Source organism: Lepisosteus platostomus, chromosome 6, assembly GCF_059453375.1.
Source record: "Lepisosteus platostomus isolate fLepPlt1 chromosome 6, fLepPlt1.hap1, whole genome shotgun sequence".
NCBI lineage: Eukaryota > Metazoa > Chordata > Actinopteri > Semionotiformes > Lepisosteidae > Lepisosteus > Lepisosteus platostomus.
In genome coordinates, this window is record NC_142616.1 from 14,988,753 (window position 1) to 15,000,243 (window position 11,491).

General features: G+C 49.1%; 1 long non-coding RNA gene and 1 pseudogene across 1 annotated transcript; both read left to right on the forward strand.

Annotated features, from left to right (window-relative positions):
• The first annotated feature begins 2,143 nt into the window (after positions 1 to 2,143).
• On the forward strand, positions 2,144 to 6,231 carry LOC148660533 (uncharacterized). Its single transcript, XR_015939812.1, has 3 exons — positions 2,144 to 2,229; positions 3,656 to 3,778; positions 5,358 to 6,231. It is a non-coding gene; the product is annotated as an uncharacterized LOC148660533 (long non-coding RNA).
• Positions 6,232 to 8,883: 2,652 nt separating this feature from the next.
• On the forward strand, positions 8,884 to 11,424 carry LOC148660534 (E3 ubiquitin/ISG15 ligase TRIM25-like; annotated as a pseudogene).
• The last annotated feature ends 67 nt before the right edge of the window (positions 11,425 to 11,491 follow it).

Consider the following 11,491-nt stretch of genomic DNA (forward strand, 5'->3'; position numbering starts at 1 on the left):
TTGTTGTTTCCTGTTATTCTAACCAAACCATTCCATTACTGTAACCTAACACAATCACCCACTGGCCTAATCCTTCATCCCTGATTGCAGAAATCCGAAGGCTTCCTCAGACGAGAGCTGCAGACCGGAGTTACAGTATGTGTTGTTTTGCAGTTGGAGTTTAAAGAGCGCAGGAGTGACTTGGTGTCGTTTGGCGTCCAATCGCTCACAATCCGCACAATCGTTGACCTCACCCTGATCACAGCGTGCGCTGATCACAAATCAATATGTCAACGTCATCGCAACGTGTGAAAGATTCTCGTGGGAAACAGCACAGGTGAGTGGTGAGAAACATCAGCGAAGTGTTTGTGTCAGCGCTGACCAATCCCGTTCTGTGTGTGTGTGTGTGTGTGTGTGTGTGTGTGTGTGTGTGTGTGTGTGTGTGTGTGTGTGTGTGTGTGTGTGTGTGTGTGTGTGTGTGTGTGTGTGTGTGTGTGTGTGTGTGTGTGTGTGTGTGTGTGTGTGTGTGTGTGTGTGTGTGTGTGTGTGTGGTGTGTGTGTGTGTGTGTGTGTGTGTATCTGCCTTGTAATGGACTGGTGTCCCATCCAGGGTGTGGCCTGCTTTGCTCCCATTACTTTCTGGGATAGACTCCAACCTGTGTAGTGGATGCAGCTGTTAGCAAATGTGTGGGTGTCTGGATGCTCTCTCTATTGCAGTACTGTGTGGGTGTATATGGAATATACGAATAACAGTATATTATTCAGTGTCAGTACCAGTGTCCATGGGCTCCAACACAGGACCAAGGAGGACAGAAAGGTTGCCCTTATTTCAAAACAACTGTGCTGTTTGTTCAACACCAACAGCTAGCCCTGCGCTGGTTTGTACTATGATTCCAGTATCTTGGGATCAGTAGTCGAGGTGATTACAAAACAATCCTTTAGAATCAGTAACAGTTTGTGTGTCCTGACACGTCAGCGCAGTCTGGTCACTCTGAGCCCACTGCAATTCAGTGGACTAACTGGGAATATCCTGTGTCAGTATACAGCTCTGCACGCTGGGTCAGTGCCAACTTCAATAAACATTGCCTGTTTTTCAAAAAGGGTAGGGGTGTTACCCCAGCATCCTGGCCAAATTTCCCCCTGGCCTTAACTAATCATGGCCTCCTAATAACCCCCCTCTCTGAACTGGCTTCATCACTCTGCTCTCCTCCCCACTGAGAGCTGGTGTGTGTGAGCAGACTGGAGCATCATCCAGGTGGGGCTGCACACTGGTGGTGGTGGAGGGGATCCCCATTACCTGTAAAGCGCTACATAAGTGTAAACAATTATTATTATTATTAATTACTAACCCTAACAGTGTTTGTTAGCGATGCCCTTTGCTGCCCTCTAGAGAACACTAAAGTACAGGACTGAGTGCAGTTCTAGCTGCAGTAGCAGCTTCTTACTAAAATATTATTGTTACTAAGTAATGATTTAAGTGCCTGTCTCTGTGAGATGTATTGTAATATTCCCCGTAAGATTGTATTCTAGCCATAATACAATAGATCTACATCTCCTGTTCTAATTGTGATGAAAGGCGTCACCAGTATTACACCTACTCACACACACAGGGCCTGGAGTCTGTGATGAAGTGTTCTGAGAAATATATTGAGATCAACATTCAAAGGAGGGAAGTGCACTGTACATTGAAGTAAACATGGCGTGACTCTTGATAAGTGTGTTCCGTCCCATCTGGGTGTCACCCGAGTATTTGCTGGACATTAAATTATTATGAGTATTTAGCTATATATACAGTATGATAAAGTAGCATATATATTAGTTTTGACCCACATATTGGCTTACTTGTATGAATAATTCAAAAACTTAAAATAAGTGGCACATTAGTATAGTGGTGAGCACTGCTGCCTTGCAGCACTGGGGCCCTGGGTTCAGCTCCAGGGGTGCTGTCTGTGTGGAGTTTGCATGTTCTCATGGGCCCATTCTGGGTGCTCTCTGCCTTGCACCTGCTTGTTGCTGGGATAGGTTATGCTTCACCTGTAAGCCTGAAAAGGAATTAGTGGCCCCTTCAGTTCCTGCTAGAACATCACCTTTAATCCTGAGTGCTGTACTATGAACAGGGTCTAACCTTGCATTCTCCTTGAACTTCATTCTTTGTTCTAGGAGCAAACAGAAAAACAGCTGTATCCACCATTGAGAGAAAGATGAGAGGATTAACCTGCATTCTGGTTCTCCTGCTGACTCTGGGCTTTGGTAAATTTACATTTCACCTCCCTTTGTCCACTCTGCGATCGTCAGCGTGTCTGTGACTACCGGCCAGAACTCCAAAACTCCACGCCAAACTGTCATGGGGCAGGTGGAGTGATGTCTTTCCCCTCACAAAAGGGCAATAGTGAGATGTATTTAAAGCCATACCCTTGCTTAGGAAGTGAATCGTCTTTTTTTTTTCAAAAAAGCCTTCCCAAGTACTGCCCGCCTGTTGATTGTTCTGACGTGTTTGCTATTGCGGTCCATTTTACTGAAGCAGTGTTCCGTTAAGCAAGTACGGTTCAATCAAACTTCCCAGCCATGTTGTTGAAGCTGATATCCTGGCTTCTTTCAAGAAACAGCTGGATGAGATCCTCCAATCAGGACAGGAGGCTCTACTTTACACACAGGGTGGTGGGAGTGTGGAACTAGCTGCCCAGAAATGTTGTTGAAACCAATGCGCTGGCTTCTTTCAAGAAACAGCTGGATGAGATCTGGGATCATCCAACCATTTTCTCATCGCTTCATCCAATGCAGGGTTGTGGGGGAGCTGGGGCCTATCCCAGCACGCAACAGGCGCAAGGCAGGGTTCACCCCGGACCGGACACCAGTCCGTCACAGGACAGACAGACACAAACACACACACACACACACACACACACACACACCAGGGCCAGTTTTCCCAGAAGCCAATTAACCTACAAGCATATCTGTGGCAGTAGGAGGAAACTGGAGCAAACCCAGAGAGAACACGCAAACTCCACCCAAATAGCACCCCAGGTCCAAATTGAACCCAAGGCCCGAGCACTGCGAGGTAGCAATACTGACCACTGTGCTACGACATTTCCCCCCGGAAGAACTCGATCGAGGTTAATTACAGCTAGGTTCCACCTGTCCCTCAACCCCCAGTTTCCGCGAGCAGTCAGCGACAATGGGAGCCAAGGTCATTCAGAAAAGCAGACGTGCACCCATGCCGAGAGAGACTGTGGGTGCTTCTTTCATGCTTGCCTGGCCTCTTTCATGTCGCCGAGTTGCTTCAAGAAACCGAACTCTGCTTGTGAGTAGATCTCCCCCTACTGGCTAAAATATCACACGGGACAGATCACCGAAGAGACGAACTAGTAGAAAGATGTTGTGCAAGGTGGTGCTGTCACCCTCACCCATTATTTCTGCCGCAACAACGCGGGCACTGAAACCAAAGGAAAAAAATGCACTGGATGCAATCTTGAAACGTTTCATCTGCCTGCCGGTCCTTTTAGTTGACCTCTGGCTCGTCAGGAGGTTTGTGGAGGAGGGCAGAATTGCAAGGCGCGCACCTCACCCTGGGAGCCACCCCAGACGTGTGTTCTCTTGATGGAGTAGTAGTGCACACGGGCAACAGACACACGCCCGCTCACTGCTCTGAATGGGGATCTTCACTCGTTCTTTGCAGGACAGGCTCTGAAGTGCAACCTCTGCATCGCCAACAGACCCGGCGGTGCCTGCACCCCCACCGTGGAGACATGTGGTCGTGACCAGAACTACTGTGTCCGTGCCATCTTCATCGCCTCCCCCTGTAAGTCCACTGTCAACAGCACTGCTGTGTCTGCATGGTCTTCATCACCTTCCCCTGTAAGTCCACTGTCAACAGCACTGCTGTGTCTGCATGGTCTTCATCACCTTTCCCTGTAAGTCCACTGTCAACAGCACTGCTGTGTCTGCATGGTCTTCATCACCTTTCCCTGTAAGTCCACTGTCAACAGCACTGCTGTGTCTGCATGGTCTTCATCACCTTTCCCTGTAAGACCACTGTCAACAGCACTGCTGTGTCTGCATGTTCTTCATCGCCTCCCCCTGTAAGTCCACTGTCAACAGCACTGCTGTGTCTGCATGGTCTTCATCACCTTCCCCTGTAAGTCCACTGTCAACAGCACTGCTGTGTCTGCATGGTCTTCATCACCTTTCCCTGTAAGTCCACTGTCAACAGCACTGCTGTGTCTGCATGTTCTTCATCACCTTCCCCTGTAAGTCCACTGTCAACAGCACTGCTGTGTCTGCATGTTCTTCATCACCTTTCCCTGTAAGACCACTGTCAACAGCACTGCTGTGTCTGCATGTTCTTCATCACCTTTCCCTGTAAGACCACTGTCACCAGCACTGCTGTGTCTGCATGTTCTTCATCACCTTCCCCTGTAAGACCACTGTCAACAGCACTGCTGTGTCTGCATGGTCTTCATCACCTTCCCCTGTAAGACCACTGTCAACAGCACTGCTGTGTCAGCATGTTCTTCATCACCTTCCCCTGTAAGACCACTGTCAACAGCACTGCTGTGTCTGCATGGTCTTCATCACCTTCCCCTGTAAGACCACTGTCAACAGCACTGCTGTGTCAGCATGTTCTTCATCACCTTCCCCTGTAAGACCACTGTCAACAGCACTGCTGTGTCTGCATGTTCTTCATCACCTTCCCCTGTAAGACCACTGTCAACAGCACTGCTGTGTCTGCATGTTCTTCATCACCTTCCCCTGTAAGACCACTGTCAACAGCACTGCTGTGTCTGCATGGTCTTCATCACCTTCCCCTGTAAGACCACTGTCAACAGCACTGCTGTGTCTGCATGGTCTTCATCACCTTCCCCTGTAAGACCACTGTCAACAGCACTGCTGTGTCTGCATGTTCTTCATCACCTTTCCCTGTAAGACCACTGCCAACAGCACTGCTGTGTCAGCATGGTCTTCATCACCTTTCCCTGTAAGACCACTGCCAACAGCACTGCTGTGTCAGCATGGTCTTCATCACCTTCCCCTGTAAGCAAGAACCATTTCTGTTTGTTAGGCTCTGACGTTTAATGAAAACGTCCTGAGCACAGACCTTGCACGTTCTGGTTTTCCCAAGTGAAACAACAGCTGCAGCCGCTTCATGTGTGCGTGGAATTTAAAGCGCACCTGCTGCGTGAGCACAGACACTGACTCTCACGGATACAGGGAAGCCTCGACGTGCAACCTCCTCGTGCAAGCTAGTCACCGCTCCTGTGCAGCCCAATCGTGAAAAACGAGGCTCAGTTCTAGCCCTTTGAATGACATGAAACAATGATGGCTTGAGAAAACGCCCTCAGATCCCCCCCCAAACTCCACCTCCTGTCTCTGTCTTGCAGATGGGTATTTCCGCCGATGCATCAAAGGAACGGATTGCTTCAGCCTGCAGTCCTCCCGCTACTTCAAAGCCACGTGCTGCAAAAGGGACCTCTGTAACTGAGGGGGCAGAGCAGGGATCCTGTTCCACTAGCAGTGGAGTTTCTGTCTCTCCCCTGTTTCTTACAGATCTCCACTTGTCCTAGTGTCCTCTCATCATCCCGGCCCTAACGCCACCTTTGCTGTGTGGATATTTGTGTGGGAGAACGGCCTGGGTGTTGGGCCTGGTCTTATTCCAGGCCCGGCAGAGGGTTTTTCTTGATGCCCGAGTCCTCGATTTGTCTTGGCTTGTGTAAGGAGCACGTAGTCGGGACATCCAAAAATACACGAGGCCGGAGACAGCAGCGAGATGGATTTTCTTCTTGTATTCACGGTAGTTGTATACCCAAACTCAAGGCAAGCATCAGAGGTTAAATACACTTCATTTGAGGATCAAATGTTAAACCAATAGGAGTGATCATTAATGGTGATTTCAGTAGGAACGGTCGGAGTAAAGTGAGGTCGAATCGTTCAGTCTCTTCTGCCCCTTCACCTGGAACTACACCGTCGAAGGTGTATCTCTCATTAGATCCACCCTGCATCAGACCCCTAGACCATCTCCCTGCTGCCTCCATCTCTCGATGGCCCACCCAGTCATCTCATCAAGTCGCCCTGCGTCGCCCTGCGTCGCCCTCTGCTGGAACCAGGTGACATGGTGTGTGCGACTGATAGTTAGATCCCCACAACAAAGGAGCAGCTTTCGAACTGTATACTGTATACCACTATAAAGAATCAGCTATAATGCACTCCTTTTGTCATTTCTCATTTTTTCTTCTGAAATAAAGCTTTTAAATGAGAGTTCCTATGTGTCCTGTGATGCTTTTCCACTTGTAGTGTCAAGATACTATAGAAGGGACAGGAAACAAGCTGTAAAGGAAACTCTGGACAGAAAGATCAAATTTCTAAGCCTGTGCAGTCATCTGTCAAGTGCAACTCATACGTTCATCAACAAAACAGAAATGTCAAAGAAATTCTGAACCACATAGCTCATCCATTTTGTGTGATAGGAATTCAGAACCCTTGTGGATTCAGGGTTCTGCTTTGTTTTAGTGAGTTTCTTTTTTTGTGTTGCTTTGTTTTTCCCCTGAGTTCCCATAGCTGGTTTGCCTACACGAGCAACACACATCACAAACAATTCTGGGCTCTTCTTCTTCAACAGAGAGGAGTCCAGAGTTCAGAAGCCGGTGCTGTGAATTTAACCCTCCATCGTGTGTGTTTGTGTGAGGTCCATAATTCTCATGCAGCCACTTTGTAGACCAGAGAAGAGTGATCTTTGTAACACAGTCACTGTTCCCCCTTTTGCAAAGTGATTTCTTCTGCCAGTGCACACTCCAAAGAAAATCAGAAAAAACCCTGCGAGTAACATCTGTTTTGTCCGAAGATATTCTACACTCCCAGCTTTGTCTCCTTTTGTGACACTATTGCTCCATTTAGGTTCAAAGTGAAAGCAGTAGCAGTCATTTTCAAATACATCCAGGCAAATATACAGTACTTCGCCCCGAACTGTGGTAAAAAACTGTGTAGGAAAGACAATGTTAACAAGTCCGTGTACCAAAATGTATTGCTGTAACTGTAATGCTGTAATATCAACGCTGCACCTATGAATTCCTTAAAGAATTAAATACTCCCCTACTGGAGAGTACTCTGTCTTCGTTGTCTAATATTAAAGCATGCCAAAACCTGCACATTAAACAACATAGCAGCATTCCTGACTATTAAATGTATCTTTTGTGAGATGATAAAATCTTAATTTTCAGGGACTCAGCTGGGCACCTGTGGACTGGTGTCAGTGGTGCTGAGAGAGGCGGGGAGCCCAGCGGGTTGGGAAGGGTTAATCCTGCTCCTTCCAGAGCAGAGGAGCCACACAGCACAGCAGCTCTGGACAGAGAGGAGCTCCCCTGAGTCTCTGTCCAGAAGTGAGAGAGACCTGCAGAGCTGCACCCTGTCGCTGGGAAGAGCTGCTGCCCTGTTTCCTCTTCATGAAGACATGAGCACCCTGCTGGACTGGAGCCCTGGCCTTGTGTGAGGAGGACCGGCTCTCAGAGGAGTGAAGGGAGAGGGGGAACAGAGGAACGCGAAGAGTTAAAGGCTTTTCCAGAGCTTGGACTCTTTCCAAGCTGCGTCAGAGCTGCCTGCAATCTCTCCAGGTCATCCAACCACCTGTCAGTTCAAAGGCTGGACCCTGTTAGCTTCACTAATGACGATATAAGGACTGAAAGGGCTTGTTTTCCACAGATGAGAGAACGCCCTCAGAAAGTTAGAGGAATAGCCCCTCGATAGCCCAGTAAAACTGTAACAGGCATAATAATATTTAATATTTATTAATTAACCATACTACTTTTAACCATACTATTTTTTGCACTGTTCCAAGAATTACCTTGCACTGTTTTTGTCCTGTTATATTTTCTCTGTTTGCGGAATTTTGCACAGTTTTGATTACTTGATTACATGTTATTTATGTTATGTTATTACATGTTACTGGTATTGCTATTGTGTAACTGTCTATTGTCTTATCTTCTGTCCTATTTATATACTGCACCTAAATGACTAATGAGAAACACTTTTCATTATACTATGCACCTGTGTAAGTTTAATGACAATAAAGTTGAATTGAATTGAATTGAATTTGGGATTTCCAAGTGGAAGTGAACTTCTGCAGTGCCGGGGTAAGTCAAGTCGTGGGACCGTCAGACGTTATCGGTTCTGTTCATGCCCGAGGCCTCGGATTCCAGAGCGACGTTCTCTCAGGTTAAACTGCGGGGTTCTGCTGTCGAGCCCCCCAGAGCTGTGGGGGGTTTGTTGATGAAACGCACAGGGCACCCCCTCCTGAGACCCCGACGAAGACCCCACTCACTCATTAAGAGAGCCGAGCTAGAAGGAAAGTTAGCGCTGGCGATGTCGTCGGGGTCTGGGAAGATAGAGGAAAAGGACCAGCTGTCAGGAGTCCCTGTAGCGGTGATCCCATCGGATTCACAGTACCTTCAGAGATACTTCCAAATCTGATTCTGTTTCCGTCCGAGGCCTCAGTGTCCAGAGGGATCTTCCCTCCGGTTCACCCTTTCAATCAGAAGGTCTGGGGGTGACTGCGCTGATTCCTCTCGCACCCTGTTCGTTTGGTGACGCAGCTGTATCCAGCTGTTTTGGCAATATGCCCCTCTTTTCTCAGCAGGATCAGTGCTCAGTGTCTCCCTGTAGGCTTTTCCATCTACAGCTGCAGTTGAGGGCAGCCGAGATGTGCAGGTGTGTGAATTGGCTACTGGGAAAACCGGCCCCGGTGTGACTGGCGTCCCATCCAGGGTGTACCCTGCCTTGAGCCCTTGTGCCCGGTACTTGCTGGGATAGACTCCAGCTCCCCCGTGACCTGGTCCTGGATAAAGCCGTTAGAAAATGGATGGATGGGATGATCTTCTCCTCTCATCTATGTCTGTTGCCACTTCTCCGTTCTCAGAAATGGCCTCACCCAGCAGCCTGCTGTCCGAAGAGCAGCTCCTGTGCTCGATCTGCCTGGATGTGTTCGCCAGCCCGGTCTCCCTTCCCTGCGGGCACAACTTCTGCCAGGCCTGTATCGGGGGGTACTGGGACAGCTGGGGGGGGGTTGTCAGTGCCCGCTGTGTAAGAAGACTTTTCCTCTAAGGCCTGATCTCAGCGTTAACAGGTTTATTGAGGAAATGGCTGAGCAGTTCAGGAGGACAAGATTAGACCGCGCTGACGGGGGCGCCGCCGGCCCAGGGGAGGTGCCCTGTGACGTCTGCGCCGCGGAGAAGCTCAGGGCGGTGAAGTCCTGCCTGGTGTGTCTGGCCTCCTACTGCGACGAGCACGTCCAGCCGCACTATCAAGGAGCTGCCTTCAGGACACACAGATTGACGGAGCCAGTGAGCCACCTGAAGCACAAGCTGTGCAAGAGGCACGAGAGACTCCTGGAGCTGTTCTGCACGACCGATCGGACCTGTATTTGTCAGTTCTGCGCCGAGTCAGACCACCGGACCCACAGCATTGTCCCGTTAGAGGAGGAATGCAGAGCGAGGAAGGTGGGTTTTCGGATTCGAATCCTGCGTTTCAAGCATTCATCGATATATCCTAAATGCATTAAAGCCGTTAACTACAGTGTACTCAGGTTTTATTCGAGATAACTTGCAGAAAACAGTCAGACAGCGCAATGAAGCACCACAACTTCGCAAGGAAACATCTCTACTGCACAGGCACCATTAACATCCATCCATTTTGTAACTGCTCCATCCACTTCAGGGGCGCCAGGGAGCTAGAGTCTATCCCAGCAAGCAACAGGCGCAAGGGCAGGGCAGATACACTCTCACAGCAGGGTCTACCAGCATGTCTTTGAACTCTGGGAGAAAACCAGAACACCCCCGTGAACATGCAAACTCCACACAGACAGCACCCCAGGTCAAGACTTGAACCCAGGGTCCCACCATTTCAAGGTACCACTGTGTCTCCTAAAGACCATTGTTAGGCTGATGTAAATTCAGGAGGGATACTTAACAAAAGCTTCTACTATAAGGGTATTCATTGGCTAAAAGAAAGCCTATCTCAAATGATTATTCATTTCATCTAAAACGTGTGAGAGTAATTAAAAGTATAGATACAGCATTGTATTTGCCTTAATACAATATTGAATGTACAATGTGGAGGCCAGCTCTCATATCTACACCTTCATGGCCTCCTTCACTGAGAAACTCTACCCATACTTCAGCCCCCGTATGAACCAGGACGGCACAAACTCAGCCCCTCTGATCCTCTCTCCCGTCAGGCACGCAGACTGAATCAGCTGACTAGCCACCTGCCATCACTGGGGTATGCAAACTGCAGCTGGTCAGGAACTGAGTCTCCTTAGCCTGAAGGGAGTGTCCCGTACTGACAGGCTGAAGGAACTGAGTCTCTTTAGTCTGAAAACAGTGTCCCGCACTGACAGGATGGAGGAACTGAGTCTCTTTAGTCTGAAGGGAGTGTCCCACACTGACAGGCTGGAGGATTTGAGTCTCTTTAGCCTTGAATAGAGAAGATTACAAGGCGACCTGATACAGACATTCAAAATCCTCAAAGGGTCCAACAATGTCTACCCTTTTTCCAAATGAACACAAGCCAAGGGGATGAGAATGTCTGCCCCCGGGGCTAATTGCACAAGACTCATATAATTAACCTTAAGAGCTAAACGGATTTTTGACATAATAATGGAGGTGTTCTAGTCAGGCCGGAGAACGTCACCTCTGACCCACGTCAATGTGTACAGGCTTTGTGACGAATACAGCCCTCCCCTACCCCTGCTGGGCTTCGAACCCTGGTCACTTGCAGGCTCCATGCATGTGCATCGCCACCTTCTGGACAGCGGGTAACTCCGCCAGCCCAGGTCCTCTGGCACGGGACAGTTGTACACTGTCAGAGGGGGGAGGCGCCACTTCTGCAAGGCTCCCAGTGCTCCGAGCCCCGTTACACCTTCCAGACCCAGGAAACATCCAGCATGAGTCTGAAATGGGACGTATATTTATTGCCTATATCCTGCATGATGGTTTTACTGCTTAAGCAGGCTTTACCAACAGTTAAGATAGCTCAGCCTTAACCTACAGGTATGATAGCTCAGGATAAAACTGATTTGCTTTCACAGCTGCAGCCACCTCTTTCCTGCCACAGGGTGTTAAGAGTAGAAGTAATCATATATCAAAGAACAGGACAAACTCTGACAGAGTGATACGACCTTCTCTCTGAGGTGGTAGATCAGCTCTTGCAGTGTCTGTGCTGCAGGGCAGACCCAGCGCCGCGGTGCTGTACTTACTGAGCTCAATAAAGCCTGCAGCCGCACAAGGCTGCCTCCTGCTCTTCTGCTGACGAATTGCCCACAGAGCTCATGTTGCTCGTCTCGGAGTCCTGCTGTATAAAGTATGTGGCTGAGCATGACTGTTGTCTGCTGGTCCTGGAGATCTCTGATGCAGTCAGTGCAGGGACCCCAGCCCTGGTCCTGGAGATCTCTGATCCAGTCAGTGCAGGGACCCCAACCCTGGTGCTGGAGATCTCTGATTCAGTCAATACAGGGACCCCAGCCCTGGTC